This window comes from Camelus bactrianus, chromosome 9, assembly GCF_048773025.1.
Source record: "Camelus bactrianus isolate YW-2024 breed Bactrian camel chromosome 9, ASM4877302v1, whole genome shotgun sequence".
Taxonomy (NCBI): domain Eukaryota; kingdom Metazoa; phylum Chordata; class Mammalia; order Artiodactyla; family Camelidae; genus Camelus; species Camelus bactrianus.
This window is the reverse complement of record NC_133547.1, coordinates 1,227,689-1,245,292: the sequence shown is the minus strand read 5'-3', so window position 1 is coordinate 1,245,292 and position 17,604 is coordinate 1,227,689. Positions and strand designations below refer to the sequence as shown.

At 49.2% G+C, this 17,604-nt stretch overlaps 1 long non-coding RNA gene across 1 annotated transcript in view; it reads left to right on the top strand.

The window, feature by feature from the left end:
• Positions 1-70: 70 nt before the first annotated feature.
• LOC123618815 (uncharacterized) overlaps positions 71-17,604 on the top strand; it is a 26,084-nt gene continuing 8,550 nt past the window's right edge. Inside the window, exon 1 of the long non-coding RNA XR_012509336.1 lies at positions 71-362. This is a non-coding gene — a long non-coding RNA (uncharacterized LOC123618815). The remainder of the gene's footprint in view (positions 363-17,604) is intronic.

Genomic DNA, 17,604 nt, shown 5'->3' with positions numbered 1-17,604 from the left:
ATGTGCGGTGTGCGTCCCGCTTCTACGCTTTCATTGGCTCGGTCATCGCCGCCGCCACCGTGCGGCCAATGAAGGCTCAACTCTGGGACGTTTTCCCGCGCCCGCGCCGTGTAGGGCGGGACTTCGGGCAGCTATTTGTGGATGCGGCGTTTGCGTTGTTTTCGGGTTCTTTCCGCGGTTTTCAGGGTGTTGAGTCCTGAGTGGGGACCGAAGTGAATGGAACCGGCGAGGGCGGGCGTTGTCGCCCCTGCCCAGAGGCGGCCGTGAGGCTCCCTGAGCCTGGAGTGACGGCGGTGCCCTCTTTCCTGCCCCGCTCGCCGCCTCTCCCCGCGCTTCCCACCAGCTGGATGAGCCCCGCTCAGGTGGGTGCTGCGTCCCCGGGCCCCCACCCCCGAGTCCAGGTGCTGACGGAGGGGCGACCGCTCAATTCCTGCCGGTCACCCCCGTGTCCAGAGCGGAGGGCGGCCTTGGAGGGGTCGTCCTTCCATCAGGTGGGAAGGAGTGTGGGAGGGAGTTCCCCCGGGGCCGCCTGTGGGAGGCTCGCGGGTGCTACGCGGTGGGCAGCCTCATGGAAACCTGGGATGTCTTGTATCGGGGACCGGGGGAAGGGAGGAGGTGCCTCCCCTGAAACGGCCGCCCCAGCAGCGGGAATCCGTGGGAGGCTGTGAAGGGCGTGGGGACGGGAGAACCGTGCGCGGAGTTAGCAGTTTAAACGTGGGAAACCCAGGATGCGAATGGAGGCACGGAGCCTGCTGAGGAGACCCCCCGCCACAGACCCCAGGAGACTGTGGTAGGGGCCGGCCGGGGTGGTGGCGGCACAGGGGAAGGGTGAAGAGATTCTGCACAGATCTCCTCGATAGAGCCTACTGGACTTTCTGATGCATCTTGTATAGCTGTGAGCAGAAGGAGCGCTTGAGGGACCATCTCACGGTTTTGTTTTGTTTTTCCCCTGAATATCTGAAAGAGTGGAGATGGGGAAGCAAGCACAGAGGTCAGGTTTCAGAGAGAAGATAATGAGTTGGATTTTGGATGTGTGATTTCAAGGTTTCTCAAGATGGAGACGCCGCATGAGTATGTGTACATAAAGGTGTGCATGCTCGGGAAGGGGCTGGGTTGAAGCTGTTAAAGGAGTATATAGTTCAGAGTGGACCAGGGCATGACCTGAGGATCAGATTGAGGAGGGCGAGTCTTAAGGTTGTTACTTCTGATGGGCCCTGTAGTGAGTCCCAGGAGGGCGGAGACTTCGAGTTTGGGCCTGGGGGTTTCATCATCCCTCATGTTCCCCCCATAAAGTAACATACCCGGCAGAGGCAGCATTCTGGCTTGTGTCTGTAGGAAAAGATGCCTGGATGTGGTGAGTGCCTGGCCTGGATGAAGAAGGGATGAGACAGTGTAGACTCTCAGCCCTGCAGGTCATCTCTGCTCCTGGAGGACAGTCCCTGTGGGACAGATAAGTAGCCAGGTCTGTGGATCAGACTGGTTCCAGACAAGAACACTGCTGACTCACCTCCACACCTCAGGACAAGAGGAACAAATGCACTCCAGTCACGGGGCTCCTGCAGGCACACTTACAGGGATCGGCTGTGAACAGAAAACAGGCTTGTTTGCGAAAAGGAAAGGTAGCTGACCTGCCTGCTCAACTCTCCCTAAAACTCATTAAATTCAGAAGGTGTGAAAAACCGATTAAAACATCAGTTAACCAATATTTTTCTAAGTATATTCATATAGAGGGACAATTAGAAATGAAGATGTTCTATGAATTAAACATGGGAACACTATAAAAATTGAAATGTCAGTTTACCTATATTATTTTTTAATAGTCTAGGTATTAGCAAATTAAGTAGAGTGTTATATATCACATTCTCTGAAAACCTTAAAAAGCTGAAATAATGCAAACCCACATTTTCAAAACCCAACCCCTTCATATGCACTGAAAACAAAAAATTGTGAATCCTGTGGATCATTACAGCTGACACGTGGCTCTGAAGTTTAACACTTTCATCAGCCCTATTAGATCAAAACCATTGCCCCCATTTTACGCTGAAGGAGTTGAGGCTTAGGGAATTTCAGTCTTTAAGCAGACTCACACAGCTGATAACAGTGACACTGAGACCACAGAAACTGAGTATCAACCATCAGGCTGTGACCATTTTGCTCCAGGGCAGGGTAGCGGTGGTGGTCCAGCTCAGACCTATTAGAATCCTCCCGTGGGTGCCCATTTCTCATGACCCCCTCTTCCCACAGGCTCCCCTGTAGTTTTCAGAGGTGCTTATGGACACTTACAGGTGGATCAGGGATGTGCCAGACCTTCCTCCAACCCAGTTGTCACTCTGAAGGTTTTGCCGCTCCCCCATAAAGAATTTGGTGTCCTGAGATTGTTCACCTGTACTCACTTCCTTGGGTCTGAAGTCCCTGTGGTTTCACCAAGGCCTAGGGTCTTAAACTCACCTCAGGTTTTATGGAACCATTCCTGTGACTGACAGCCGATGGAGTAAGATGTGGAAGGGTGTTCTGGGCACAGGATCCAGAATGTTCAGACAACTGGAGGTGAGACTGAGCTCGAAAATTGAGGGAACTGCAAGTCTGTTATATGTGGTAGGAACATGGGGTGGGTGGGAGAGTGATTGGTGGGTAGGGGCACATAGTTACAGGTCTAAAGTGACAGCCTGAGAATCTGAGTGAATTAGCAGCTAGGGAAGGTTTGGAGCGAGCAGCTGGGTATTTGACCCAGATCGTAACAGGCTGTGTCTAGCTGCGGGAGATACTGTGGAAGAGAAGGCGGAGGCCAGGCAACGTGGGAGGAAGTGACCATGGCCGTGCAGGTGAGAGTTGGCAGTAGCTGGACAAGTGTCATGGCTGTGGAGGGAGAGGCAAGGTGGCCTTCCATTTGTGTTCTGAACAGACCTGCCCACGCTCAGTGATGTGGAGAGTGTGGGAGCTGGGAGCTGGGATGGAAGGGGGGTCAGAGGTGGCCCCAGGTTTCTGGCTTCTGTTGGAAGGATAGACGTTATGTCAGGTGAGACTGGGACGGCAGCAGTGGGAGGGATTTTCAGAGGGAGTGGGAAGAGTCAGGTCTCATCACATGTGATCCAGAGACTCCGGGCAGAAGTGCCCTGGCGGCAGCAGAAGTATAGCTGTGGAACTGGGAGATACGTTCAGGTTGCAGACAGCTGTGCATCAGGTGGCTTCGTTAGGTTCTGGTGGCAGGAGTGGGGAGGAGGATGCCGAGGTGTGTGTCTCTGCTGGCAGATGATGGGGGGGTTGTCATGGAGACAGATGAGGAAACAGAATGTCTGAGGGGATAAGGGTAAAGGAGCCTGAAAGGCGTCCAAGGGGGCTGCGGACCTGAGATAGACATCGAAGCATCTCCATGAGGAGGTCACATGGTAGACTCACTACACGTGTCAGCAGGGCACACCACCCCACTTTGGACTCACCTGTGTCTGGTGGTGATTCTTGGTCTGGTCTGTACTGTTTAATTCAGGCTAGTAGGTTAATTTAGGTGAAAAAGGATCAGTTGGGAGTATTGCTAGTTCTCGGGTAGGGTGGGGAGTTCCGGGTCACTGGGCTTTGAATGAGGGTCAGGTGGAGAGAGGCTGTCTAGACTGCTTATGGGCAGCATGAGAAGACGTGGTGGAGGGCAACTAGTCATGAGGTCCTAGTGTCAGCTTTGGAGGGTGAGTGTGACATGGGGGACAGGGCCACATGGGGAGAATCACAGAAAGACCTTGGTGCTCTCTGGTGCTGGGGAACTTGGACGTTCTGGGTCAAAAGAGGATTCTGTTTCCATTTGCAAAGCCCCACCTGGATTCCACGTGCACAGTGGCATGGTGGCTCTCAGTACCTGGGTTGCAAAAGAAGAAGGACCAGAGCTGCAGAGAGATTCAGTCCAAGACTGCTGTGCAGGTGAGGAGGGGGACTGTGCCGCCCCAGGCCCTGACACCGGGTGCCTCAGGGAGGAAGTGAGTTCAGGTTCCGTTATCTGAGAGGCAGATCTGGGGACCTTAGGACACTGATGAAGTCGGAGTAGAGCCTGCGTCCTATCGGGGAGCGTCCAAACCCAGAGGTTAGATGGTGCTTTTCTTCGCCCTCCCCCAACTCATTTTTATTGTGTTCTGGACACAGTGGTGAGTGGAAATAAGGAAAGAGAGGTGCTGGTTCCTCTGGACCTTGTGTCTCTTCCGCATTTGGGAAGTGGGGGTGGAGGGTGGGGAGGGAAGGGAAGTGTGGGGGAAAGACTGATGGTCCCAGAGAGAGGAGCTGCATGTTGATTGAAACGTCCCCATTTTGGCAGGGACTTGTGGTTTTTACAGATGTGGCTATACTTTCCTCCCAGGAGGAGTGGGGGCTCCTGGATGAGGCTCAGAGAAGCCGGTACTACCAAGTGGAGATGCTGGAGAGCTTTGCACTTACAGCCTCACTGGAGAAGGCCCTCACACCAGCCCCAGTGTCCTGGGCTTTGCTCTGTTCTTTCCCTCTATCTTTCCCACATCCAGGCTGTGGGTAAGACTCCCTTCCTTGGTTTCCTAGCATGTGTGTGGGAGCCATTCCCAGGCTGCATGCACTGTGCTGCCTCCCCCCAGGCAGCCCCATCCCTTGCCTGTCTCTGGTTGAGTTACTCTGTTCAGTGCATGGAGGCCTTCACCCTTCTTGTTGACTGTTTTCGGGGCCTGCCTGTGCCAGAGATACATGGTTCCTACTTGGAGAGACCATTGATTCTACCGGACCCTCCTGTGGAGTTCTTGGATTATAGAATGTGAGTGGTCACATGTCGGCTCACTTGCGGGGGCATGCCGCCCACCCCTTTTCCCTGGGTTTCATCTTGCTTGGTCTGTGCCAGGTCCCTCTAGGTGCTCCCTGAGAGGAAGAGGGAGGGGCCTGGGGGCATAGGATGGGCATTACTCCCTGAGCGCCCACAGAAAGTGGCTCTGGAGCTTGAGAGCTGGGAGAGGGTGTGTTGCAAAGATGGCTTCAAGTCGCACTGGAAACCAGGCCAGTGTCCACCATTGGGTGATGCTAGAGACAGTGGTCACACTTCATTTCTACCTTTTCTTTCCCCCTGTCATTTCTAATCTTGCAGTCCCCGGCTCCCCTGACATTTGCAGCCTCCACCTCTTCTCTGTTCCCTTTTACTGCACCCTGTGCTGTGCTCTCAACATTTGACCCACACTTAAGATATTGGGACATTTGGGGGAGGGTAGAGCTCAGTGGTAGAGTGTGTGCTTAGCATGCACAAGGTCCTGGGTTCAATCAATCAATCAGTCAATCAAACTAATTACCTTCCCACCCAAAACAAAACACAAAGCTTTAAAAAAAATAGTATGTTAAAAAAAAAAGTATTGTGACATTTGCACGTATCTTTTTTTGGGGGGGTAATTAGGTTTCTTTATGTATTTTCTAATTAATTTTTTATCTTATTTTACTTTTTAGTGGCGGTACTGGGGATTGAACCCAGGACCTTATGCATGCTAAGCATATGCTCTACCACTGAGCTAGACCCTCCTTTGCACATATCTTTAAACAGTCCTTGGACACTGGCTCCTATGTCACAATCAGACATTTCTGGGTCCAGACACAACCTTCATCACAGTGCTCCTTTCTTACAGCAGCCACAGCCTTGTGGAAAGCCATTTGCAGAGGAGTGAGTTGGGGACCCTTCTCATCCTCCCTACACTGCACCCCCTCCTTGTGTCCTTACTTGTTGTCAGGGCTCTCCTATCACATGAGCTTCCCAGGCCGAGCCCCGCGCAGCAGGCTTCCTTGCTGGCTGTGGGCCCTAGTGCCATCAGCAGTCTCATGGACTTACTCGTGAGTGTGTCTGACACACGTTTGTGATGGGGCCACTCGTCCCTCCCAGTGTCCTCCTCACCCTGGGCTCCACAGGACCTGGCTTTGGGGTCCTGGCCAGTGATGCTCCAACAGTAACACCTTGCTCTGAAGGTGGCTCCTCACCCTGGGCTCCACAGCAATAATCTATAAGCAGAGAAATGCTGGGAGGGTGAGAAGGGCTCCCACCCTCTCCTGCAGCAGAGGCCACACAGCATGGAAAAGCAACACAGGGACACCACAGGTGGAGAGGCCTTTCCAGATGGACAAGGTGATTACAGGTGCGCTCAGTGTGGGAAGGCCTTCGGCCATGAACACGTGGTTGTTGACCATGAGGAGATCCACCCTGGAGAAGAGCTTTATGAGAGTGAGCAGTGTGGGAAGGCCTTCCTTAGAAAGTCACATGTTGATCGGCACCAGAAAGTCTGCACTGAAGCTGGGCTTTATGAGCACTTGGAATGTGGAATTTTCTTTCAGAAATACCTGGCGTCAGTGAGCACCAGAGAATTCACACCAGGCCAAGACCTTTTGAGTGTGGGAGGGCCTTCCTTAGACTGTCCCAACTTGTTGGTCCCCAGAAAGTCCACACTGAAGAAAGACCTTGCGGTTGCAGTGAATGTGGGAAATTCTTTAGGAACCACTCCATGCTCATTAGACACAGTTGACACAGGAGAAAGGCCTTACGAGTGCAGTAGATGTGGGAAAGCCTTCACCCCCAAACATAAACTAGTTGAGCACCAGATAATCCACAGTGGTGAAAAGCCTTTTGAGTGCAGAGAATGTGGAAAAGCTTTCAGCCACAAAGACAAAGTTACTGAGCATGAGAAAATCTACACTGGAGAAGGGCTTTATGAGTGCAGAGAATGTGGGAAAGCCTTCACCTGCAAACAAACTAGTTGGGCACCAGGGAATCCACACTGGAGAAAGGGCTTATGAGTGCAGTGAGTGTGGGAGATCCTTCATGGACAGCTCCTCACTCATCATCCATCAGAGACTTCATGCTGGAGAAAGGCCTCACGCATGCATCGATGTAGGAAACTCTTTAGTTGCAGCTCCACACTCCTTAGACACTGGATGGATCCCACTAGACAAAGGCCTTACTAGTGCAACTCACGCGGCCGGTTTTTGTAGTACAACTGCAGACTCAGCACACACCAGCGAGTTCATGTTGATGTAACGCCTTAGGAGAGCAGTGAATATGGGAACATCTTTACATGCAACTCTGGCCTTGTTAAACATTGTTGAACTTGTACTGGAGAAATGCATTCTGAGTGCAGTGAATGTTGGAGCGTCTTTAGCCCAATCTGCCATTCAGTTGGCTCCAAAAAGTTCACAGCAGAGAGAGATCTTAAGAGTGCAACAAATAGGGAAAAGACTTCAGCCAAAAGTCTGCTCTGATTGGCTCTGTGAAGTACCTGTTATGTACTTTGGGTTTTTTTCCCCTTCTTATTGTGTTAAAATACACACACATAAAACTTGCTTTCTAAAGTACTATAGTGCGCAGTTCAGTACTGTCAGGTACATTCAGTGACTCTGCAGAGCTCCTGTCATCTTGAAAAAGTGGAACTGTCCCCTTGAGTAATGACGACTCCTCCTCCTCCCCTAGCTCTTGGCAACCTGTTCTGTTCTCTGCCCTCTTGAATGTGACTGCCCTGACTACCTCATGTAAGAAGAATCAGTTTTTGCCTTTTTGTGAATAGCTTTCTTCACTGAACATAATCTCAAGTTTCATCTATCATGTGTCATGTTTCAGAATTCCCTTGCTTTTGAAGACTGAATAGCACTCCGTTGTATGTGTATACCACATCTTTACCCATTCATCTGCTGACTGACACCTCCCTTGTTCCGTATCTTGGCTGTTGTAAAGAGTGCTGCAGTGAGAATGGCTGCACCTCTCTCTCCTTGAGATCCTGCTTTCAGTTTTCTGGGGTGTATAGCCAGTAGGGGAATTGCTGGATCATAGGTCATTCTGGTTTTAATATTTTGAACTGTTTTCTTTATCAGCTGTACTGTTAGGTCTTCCCATCAAAGGTCCACAGGGTTCCAGTGTCTCCACATCCTCAACAACATAATTTTATCTTCTGTTTCGTGCTTAGAAGTAGCATCCTAATGAGTGTAGCTCATTGTGGTTTTGTTCAGCATTTCCCAAACGACGAGTGATCATGGACTTCTTGGCCATTTGTGTGTATTCTTTGTAAGAGTGTCTGTGTTTCAGGTTGTTTTCTCATTGATGAGTTGTGGCAGTTCTTTATACAATCTAGATGCTAACCACTTATCAAGTGTATGATTTGCAGGTGTTTTTCTTCCATTCGGTAGGTTGCCTTTTCACTGTTGATTGTGTCCTTTGCCCAGAAGTTTGGAACTTTCTCTCTTTTTGCTTCTCACTGTGCTTTTCTTGTCAATGCCAAGAAGTTATTTCCAAATCCAGTGTCTTGAAGCTTTTCCCCTATGTTTTCATGTAAGAGTTTTATGAGTTTGCATCTTACTGTTAGGTCTTTGATCCATTTTGAGCTCATTTCTGGATATGGTGTGAGGTAAGCGTTCAACTTCATTCATCTGAATGCAGACATCCACTTTCCTACAATTTATTGCAAAGACCGTCCTTTTCCCATTGAATTGTGTAGACATTCTTGTCCATTTTGGTCATGTGTACAAAAATACACAGGCTTCCATTTCTGGGCACTCTGTCCTGTTTCATTGTTCTAAATATTTGTGTTTATGACAGTACCACAGTGTTTGATACATAGGTTTATGAAAATATTGTCTTGACCCAGCTTTGAGCCCCTGTTTACACTGGGCATTTCCTCATTTGCAACAGCGGGCCTAGGCCCACACCCAGCCATTGTCCTTACCAGGCATTCCCACTCTGGGCCTAGGTCCCAGAGCCAGGGTGCCAGGCAGCTCGGGACAGCTGCTGCTGCGCCCTGGCCCCGTGAAGTTGTTCCAGCTGGGCCGGCCCCAGGCCGCTTGCCGTGTGTAGGGCTCCCTAGAGCTTCAGGTTGTTCGCTGTGTCCTCCATACAGCCTGCTGTGTGGCCCTGCCTGATGCCCTTCTCTTGTTCTAAGCCCTCAGTAACACAGAACTCTGTCTTTTATCCACCCAAGTGTGAGTGTGTCGTGTTTCCCCATCAGGAACAGTTAAATCTCACAAAACAGCTACACACCCAGAAGAGTATTGTGAGTGCAGTGAATGTTGGAAGTTATTCAGCTGTTAGCCTAAACTGAAACAGCACTAGTAAACTTAAATTGGAGACAGATCTTAGGAGTGCAGGCAACGTGCTCCGTCCTTGTGCTACATAATTACAGAGCAAAGCCCTAGGGAGAAGTCTTCATGAAGAAGAGATCAACCAGAGATTGAACCTCATACATCCAGGCTTCCTAGGGGGGTTCTCTGAAGGGCCAGGAATATTGGAAGTTTCCATGATACACCTTGCAGGTTTGGACCTGCCTGGAGTCCTTGTGAAAAAGAAGTTGCTGCTGGTATCTGTCACCAAAGCCTTCCCTCTACCACGTGGCAGGCACCTCTGTGTGTGAATCATCCTTAAAGTGCTCAGAGGAGGCAGAAGCTCGCTTCATCTGGAGGACTCAGCAGCCTCTTGACCTTTGGGGTCCCTCATTTCCTCCCCACTGATTGTTTTGGGTGGGATATGACCCAGCTTTGGGAAAGGAGACTCCAGCTGGCGTCTGCAGTCAGCTTGTGTAGAGTTCCCTTCTTAGTGGCTATGTTTGATTGCCTTTTAACTGTTGGGTTGATTGTTCCACCGTCTAAGTCACCCAACCCAGGAGTCTCCACCTGACACTGCTAGTGATTGTGATCATCAACTTCTTTTTGATCATGAAAGACATTGACTTGTGGGGTTCTAGTTGCTGTGTGCTGCAGACTGGGGTCAGAATTAGGCTCTGCCAGAATAAAAGGGATTTTGTGGGGACCCCTAGTTTGTATTTGCATTTCAGGAGGGAATAGCAAGATGACAAAAATAGCCATCAATCCTAATTGGTTCAGCCAAGTACGCTTGCTGCTGAGCTTGCAAGAAAATTGGTGACTACCTCCCCAGCCACCTCGTGAGAGGTGCTTTCTCCCCGGCTCAGAGGACTACACTTCTATCTACTCACTGTGCCCCGTGCTGGGATGTGTCATTCATTAACCTTGTGACTGTACTGTCTTTGTGTGAGTGTATTGAAGCCTCACTTCAGTCAAAATGGCCTGGGGACTTTCACTTCTGCAAAGTGGGAGCTCAGATGCTGAGGGCGCTACCTGCTGACCCTGCGTGGGTGGCAGGTCTTAATCTGAACATTCTTGACACAACAGCTCTGGGTTTTCCAACATGTTACCTTTTATTTACTGTCTGCTTCTTTCCTTACACCTTTCATCCAAAGGTCTATCTTCCCACTTGTACTGAGAAGGACACTAAGGCCTGGGGAGACCTGACACGACCAAGTGACATTTCCATTTGAAGCACCACTCACAGTTCATGGCATCCCCCACGATTCTCAGAAGAGCTCAGAAGGGTTTGAATTCCTCTTCATCCCCGGAATCAAAGCTCTCAGACACCAGGACACAGTACTCCTGCTCACCTGTCCCGTGACTCCAAGATTCCACCCTTCTCTCGCTCGTGACTCTGGATGTGTTTCTGTCACAGCAGCAGAATCGTTTCATTGCACGTATCTGCTTTCCCATATGTTTGCCACGCTTGGTGATGATCACCTTCCCTCCCTGAGGGCAGGACCCCATCTCTGTCTGCTTGGGCTGATCTGCATCCATCACGTGTCCCTGTGTGTTTGTGTGAGGCTCCAGGTTGCGGCAACATGTGCACAGGCTCCTGTTCTGACCACCGTCAGTGCATCGTCAGACCTGCAGGACTGGGGCTAGGATGGCGAAGAGGGGGGGTTTTCTCCAAGCCAGGGTGAGACCACCTGGTCACACCTGCATGTGTGTGGTTGTGTGATCCTGTGTGCATCCACACACCAGGCTTCCGGACCTCCCTGTCCCATACCTGCCTCACAGGGGTCCCTGGAGCATTTGTGCATTTGTGTCCTCATACCTGCTGGGGTGGTTCAGCACCTCCCTCCATTTCACACAAGCCTCTGTTGCACATTGTAAATGCCAGCTGTGTGTCTCAGGACTATCACATCTTGTCTTCGTGGACGCAGTATAATGCACGTGTGTGTGTGTGCAGTCTTGCTGGGCGGGGGTGATGCAGAATGCTGCCCTCATCACAGTGTCCCCAGGATGCCTATGCAGGGGCCTCCGGGTTGTGCTGAGGTGTCATTATTGTTACTGGATTTAATGGGTCCTTCCCTTGGGTGCAGAGCCAGTGAACACAGCAAGTACGTCCAGTTAAAGCAGAAGCATTTATTGCTTGTGAGAAGTAAGGAGACAAAAAGATAGCTCTCAAAGCACTGGCCCAGGGAAGTTTTAAGCCTGGGGGGCTTGCATATTCAGGAAAGGGCCGGCAGGGACAGGGTGACTCCAGGTTGCCAAGAGCTGCAAGCAGGCAGAGGCTAGGTTGTTGGTCTTACTGGGTTATCGTGTTCACTAGGATGTGCTGTAACCTTTTCACAATATCTGGTATTTGAAACTTTCTGCAATTTAACTAGTTCTGCAAAACAAAGCACACTTTGATTTAACCCCATCTCTTCCTTCCTTACTGCTGCCTAGTGAACATTATCACACACCGGTCACAACCTGTGTATCTCCAGGAGTGCCACATGGCACAACTGTCCACCCAGACTAGACCTGAATCCCCAATCCCATCAATATCTAGTTTACAGGAAATATGGGGGATAGGTGTAGGAGTGAAAGCAAATTAGGAATAAGAAAATCTGTGTTGCAAAAAAAGTAAAGAGAACGTCCTCCACTCTTAGAGCATTTCCCTTAGCAAACTTTTTTTCCTCATTTTTCAATTTTATTAGGTAGAATTGTTATAATTTGACTGTACATATACAAAATGTTGCTTGTAAATACATATATACAAATACTGCACGTTTTTAAAATTTACATATATATACTGTTCATTGTTTCTAAGACCAGTCTAAAGCTTTAGCTTTTTTAAAAACATTTTTTATTGATTTATAATCATTTTACAATGTTGTGTAAAGCTTTAGCTTCTTAAACTTAACAGTTATCAAGGGAATAAAGCCAACCACAAAATAAGAACCAACAGAATGCAGTAATCCAGTCATAGAGGACAGTCAAATGTGCTTACATATATTCAAGAAATCAACCATCTAAGTTATAAATAAGTTGTCCATTTGTGTCCTTTTTAAAATATTCCACATATAACTGATACATGGCATTTTTCTTTCTCTTTCTGGCTTCTGTTAGAATGACGATCTCCAGGTCCATCCATGTTCCCTTAGCAAACTTCTAATTGTAAATTTTCTTTGTCCTTTTGGGATGTGTGTAAATTTTCAAAAAGCTAAATAAATCTCTTGTCAGATTTATAATTGTATAAAAATGTGCTCCTGGGTTTTTAGCTTATGGAGGTGACTGAGGACCGGCGAGACTAATGCCATTTGAAATTCGCCAGGGACATAAGCGGCCCAGCGTGCCAAGTAGGGAACACAGGCGGCCTGTCCCATGAGAGGTCAGGAAGCAGGGAGAACCGAGACCGTGCCTTCATGACTATAGGGGCCCGAAGAACTAGCAGTGAGCGCTCCGCTATAGAAAACGCACATTCTGGAGTCCCAGGCTATGGGTTTGTAACCTAGGGCCGCGAGACGTGCGGGGAGGTGGGCTGGGACGAGGTCGGGCATCCGGGCGGCCGGCGGTCTGGACCCGTCCCGCTGACGGTCGCATCGGTTGTCGGGCGCCGCCTGACGTCCACTTTTAGGTCGTACACGTCCCTCCGGAGCCCTTCACAAGGGGAGCAATTCGGCCGCGTTGCCCGAGCCAGAGTTCCGGGAGGCCGGCGGCGCGGGCTGGATCATCCCGGTCGTGCAGAGCGGCTGCGCGATGTGCTCTCGCGGGAAATTGGACCTGCAGGTGTATGGGGAGTTGCTGACGCAGAGCTCCGGGGCCCAGGTGAGGGGGCCGCCCGGCCGGACCGAGCAGCCTCCGCGGGGCCTCTCCGGCCAAGGAGAGTGACCGGGGCCCGGTGTCCGCGTCCGGAAGCCGGTCCTCCGGAGGTGGGAACCGGCCGGTCCGTCCGGAGAGGGCGTGACGGGCTCGCGAGTGTCTCGCGTGGAGTCCGGTGGGTGGAGGCGCCTCCGCGGAATTTGTCCAGAGACCGGCTTTGCCCGCTGGTGAGACCCGTGGCGGCGACCAGCTGCCGCGGGTCGCCAGGATCAGGCAGAAGCATTCGGGGAGCGCAGCGCTGGGGGCTGGGCTGCAGACCTTAGAAGGCGCGGTGGAGCGGCCCCGGAGCCAGGCGTGGTCATTTGTTCTTCCCAAATTAGCTCTGCAGCACGGTCCCCAGGGCTCCCCCCAAAATCTGTTTAAGTGAAAAATGCCTTTCTGCACGATCGATTTTGTTCTTCATTTTGGGGGGGGGGGTAGTTTTTTTTTTTCCTAACTGGAGAAGTGGGGATTGAACCTTGTACATGCTGAGCAGTCACGCTACCACTTGAGTTTAACCTCCCCTGCTAAGTGTTTTGTTTTTTTTTTTTTTGAAGTCTGGCGTCACCTCTTCGGAAAGAAAACATGGGGGAAGGCCCCCTCCTACCTGTCCCGCGAGAGACAGATGGGTGAGAAATTCTAGGATTGTTTTGGATAAAAGGCAAAGAGCTACAGCAGACGATCCGCAAATTCCCAGGCACATTCAGAATAAACAAATTATGCCGTCAAGTCCTCTCACTAAAAGACAGGTGGTCGATTTATATTGAAAACTCTACTTGCTTGACGAGAGTGAGGTTTCTTTCTGTCCTTAAATTCTCTTCAGTGGATCCTCTGTAAGGTGTGTCACGTTTTTTCTTTCTCTCCTGACTGTGGAGATTTTTCTGGGATAAAGATTTTGTTTTCCCAACAATCGTCAGCATGTTCAGATCCCAGTGGCAAATCCTATCAGTTAGGGGACCCTAATAACTGATGCATTAGAATTTTTGAAAAGGTCATACTTGCTTACACGATACATTGTGTCCTGATTGCAATGAATGTATTTCTTTTTAACTGCACTAGCCAGTTTACAGTGTCGCCTCAATTTCTGGTGTACAGCATATTTGTCTTACGTACATATACGGTGTTTATCTACCCATCCATCCGTTGATGGACATTAAGGTTGCTTCCATGTCTTGGCTATTGTATATAGTGCTGCAATGAATATATACCTTGTTAAACACATTTTTAAGATTACTAACGTCCCCTGGATATGCCCGTGTCCTCTTCCTGGACCTTGGGAATTTTGAGATGACTCAAGTCTCCTAATAAGGCAGAGGGAGATCTTACTAATATAGACGAAGGCGACTGGAAGACTAGGCAAAATGCTAAACTGCTGGCCTTCCAGGAACTAGTATAAGCCAAGAAACAGAAGGAATGTGGCGGGGTTGGGGTCTGTTAAAGTGATCCAGTAATGTGAGTTGCAGAGTATGATGAAAGGTATCTGTCAGGAAGAAAGAGCCACTTGTGTGACCTTTCTCTTCTCGACGTGTGAATAGAGATCTAAGGCCCCTGCCAGAAGTCACGTCAGTAGCACGGCCCAAGGGTTTAGAGATTGAAAAACTCAGGTCTCTGATGTTCTTTCACACCAGTAAAGTAAAACTACCCTTCCTAAAAAACCTGAGCTGCTCTTAGTTGTATGCTTGTAAACTGCCTACACTCCTTGGCTTTCTGCATGGCCTAGGCACTCTATCACAAGGTTCCTCACTGACCCTTGTAGATAACACCCCTGATGTGTGGGTCACTACACTTACGAGGGCTCAAGCTTTTTTCTCTTATCCCATAAATATCTGGATGCGAGACTGTTCTGTCTCCGAGCTTTGTATGCCTGTGAAAGTGAATTTAGCTCAGGTGATAGTTTGAGAGTACGTTAATAATGAAAACTACACGTTGTGACTATCCCATTTATTCCACCCAGCAACTGAAGAAAGTCAAATTCCAACAGATTTACTGTCTTCTCAGTTACTAATAAAAAGGGACAGGTGTAGCCGAGTGCAAGGGGTCCTGGGTTCCATCCTCAGTATCTGCATGTAAATAAACTTAATTACCTTCCCTCCCACCCACCCCCTCAAAAAAACTGAGCTACCACATTCATTACCAGTAGGCAAATACGATGAACATCTTATGAAACAAAAACTACTTACTGACGGGGCAAAAAGAGTCATCCACTTAAGCATACAAACCTGTATACTCATAATGTTCTCTACATGCTCACATTAGGCATGTCTGTGATAGAACGAAGTGTAAAACCTCACCTTCACTACGCTCTAAGAGGTGTTTTCCAGTGGAGTAGCTGGTGTTGGAAAAGTGTGGGTTGGTTCCTGAATGCTTTTACACACTCAGTGCCCTTCTGTGGTGAGGCCAGAGCTACCAGAGGAATCTCTCCCAGCCCCCTGGCATGTTGGCATGTGAAAGACTTCTTGGACGCGGGAACCATGGAGCCTTACGCACGTCTCTCTTAAACACTTTACAGCGTGGGGGCAGTTTCACACCTGCCCCACACGGTTTTCGGCCAGAGGTTGTTCCCAGGTCCTCAGCTAGATGGAAACTGCCTTTGAAAATTTTATTTGTGACACCTTCATCCTGCTCATAAGCTGTCTTCTCATCCTCTGCTTGTTGCCAACAACCTGAAAACAGAGATACTGGTGAACTGCATGTAGATTTTGGGAAAAGGAGGGAGCACCATCATAAATGTGTGTCTGACATACTGTGGGACTGTTAAGGACAAGGGAGCTGGGGGCATTAAGACAAAGGCTGCTGCGCAGTACTGGGCCTCTAAGATGCCACGGAACGGGGGGGGGGGGGGCTCACCAGGCAGTTGGACACAGGACATGGTCCTGATAGGACCTGAACCCAGCCAGGATCTCACATCCTCACTGAGCCCCTCTTGCTGTACCTGGAGTCTGTGTCCCCGTTGTTCTCCTCCCAGCTCTAATTGGACAACACTATGTGACCTAGAAGATGGAAGTAGTCCTAAGGGAAGAACAAGAGAGCAGTCAGTACTGATGAGGGGAGGGGAGACAAACATGGAGTTCTCACAGGTAGTGACCAAAGCGGACAAGTTCTCCAGCATAACATTATGGTACAGGAGTCTTGGAGCCTCCACTCCTCCTGGAAAAGTACCCAGGCACATCCTCAAAGGTCGGAGGGCCCTGTGATGATGGGGACAGATGTGGCCATGAGCAGCCTCTCTCCCGAGCTCCTCAACTTCGAAGGCAGTGGCACCTAGTCTCTCTCCATGCCTCCTTAATCACTAGGCCCAACTCTCAGCAACAACACAGCTCTGGGCTTGCTATACAGGGCCCCCCTTTCCTGCAAGATAAGAGTCTGAGTCCCCAGACACACACACTTGGGACGATCCATCTCTCTTAAGCTCCTACTGCCAGGGCCCCAGGGCAGTTCATTCACACACCTCCTCCACAGGCATATTACTCACTGGACCTTATCTGTCTTTGTGAAGCCCTCCCCAGCACTCTAGCTCTACAGTCTCTTATACTTGGGAATCTTGAGACTGAACATGGCCAAAACCCAATTTCTAATAACCATCAGTCTCTTCTGCATGAAGGAGCCTATTCAGATCTAAATCAACTCTGTTCGAAAAACGCCAATTCGGGCTACCATTCTAGGCCTGAATCTCACTCCCTTACTCTGTCCTTAACAGACCCTCCAACGCCTAAAACACTCCCATCTCAACCTCATCTCCAAGCATTCCTGAATACTAACCCCTGTACTTAAGACACCTTTCACATCTCAGTCTGTAATGGAAGTAAAACCAGTTCCAGGACACCTGATACTCACCAGTGCAGGGGTCATTGAGGGGTTCTTCAGAATGTGGAAACAGCAGGAAGAGCAGGGTCATGTCACTTTAATTGAGTGATCCATTTAATATTTCAGGTGGTGCTAAAGGCCCTAGAGTAAACCAACCACATAAAAGAACAGACAAATGTTACAAAATCGTGCAATAAAGTAAAGTGGGTATCAGGAAAAAGAAGTGCAAATCCTGTCAGGCTTGTCCGTGAGTACTGCTGAATAAGGGATCATGCCCAGGAGTGGAAGTCTACTTTTAGTCTATTGAGGAGTCTCCAGTTTTCCATAATGGCTGCACCAGACTATGGTTGTGGAAGGTCATGTGCAAGAAATCAAATTTGAGTCTTATTTTTGTACTGGCCTGTTGCAGACACTTATATTTGATTCCCTTATTCTACTTCCCTGTGTCCCTTTCTGAGAATACATTCTTCTTTTCCCATACATTAAACGTGGCTTTAACACATGGCCAGTACTACTTATGCTTCCTTTGCAAATTTTCCTTTGGTTATATTAAAAGTTTTTGTCTTACAAAAACACAACCAATGAAAAGGGAGCAAATACAACACACAAGACTAACAAAGCTTGAAGAGCTAAAACAATCAAATCCAAACATATGAATGGCCATTAGGCACAATAAAAATGCTAAATATGGCTAATTATCAGTGAAATGTAAATCAAAACTGCTCTGAAGTAGTATTTCATTCTACTAAGAATGGCCACAATTCAAAAATGGAGAAAAAGGAACACACATACACTGGTGGTAGTAATGTAATTAACTGCAGCCACTATGGAAAACACTATGCAGATTCCTTACAAAACTACAAATACACTTGCCATATAAGCCAGCAATCCTACTCCTGGGCATCTATGCAGAGGGAA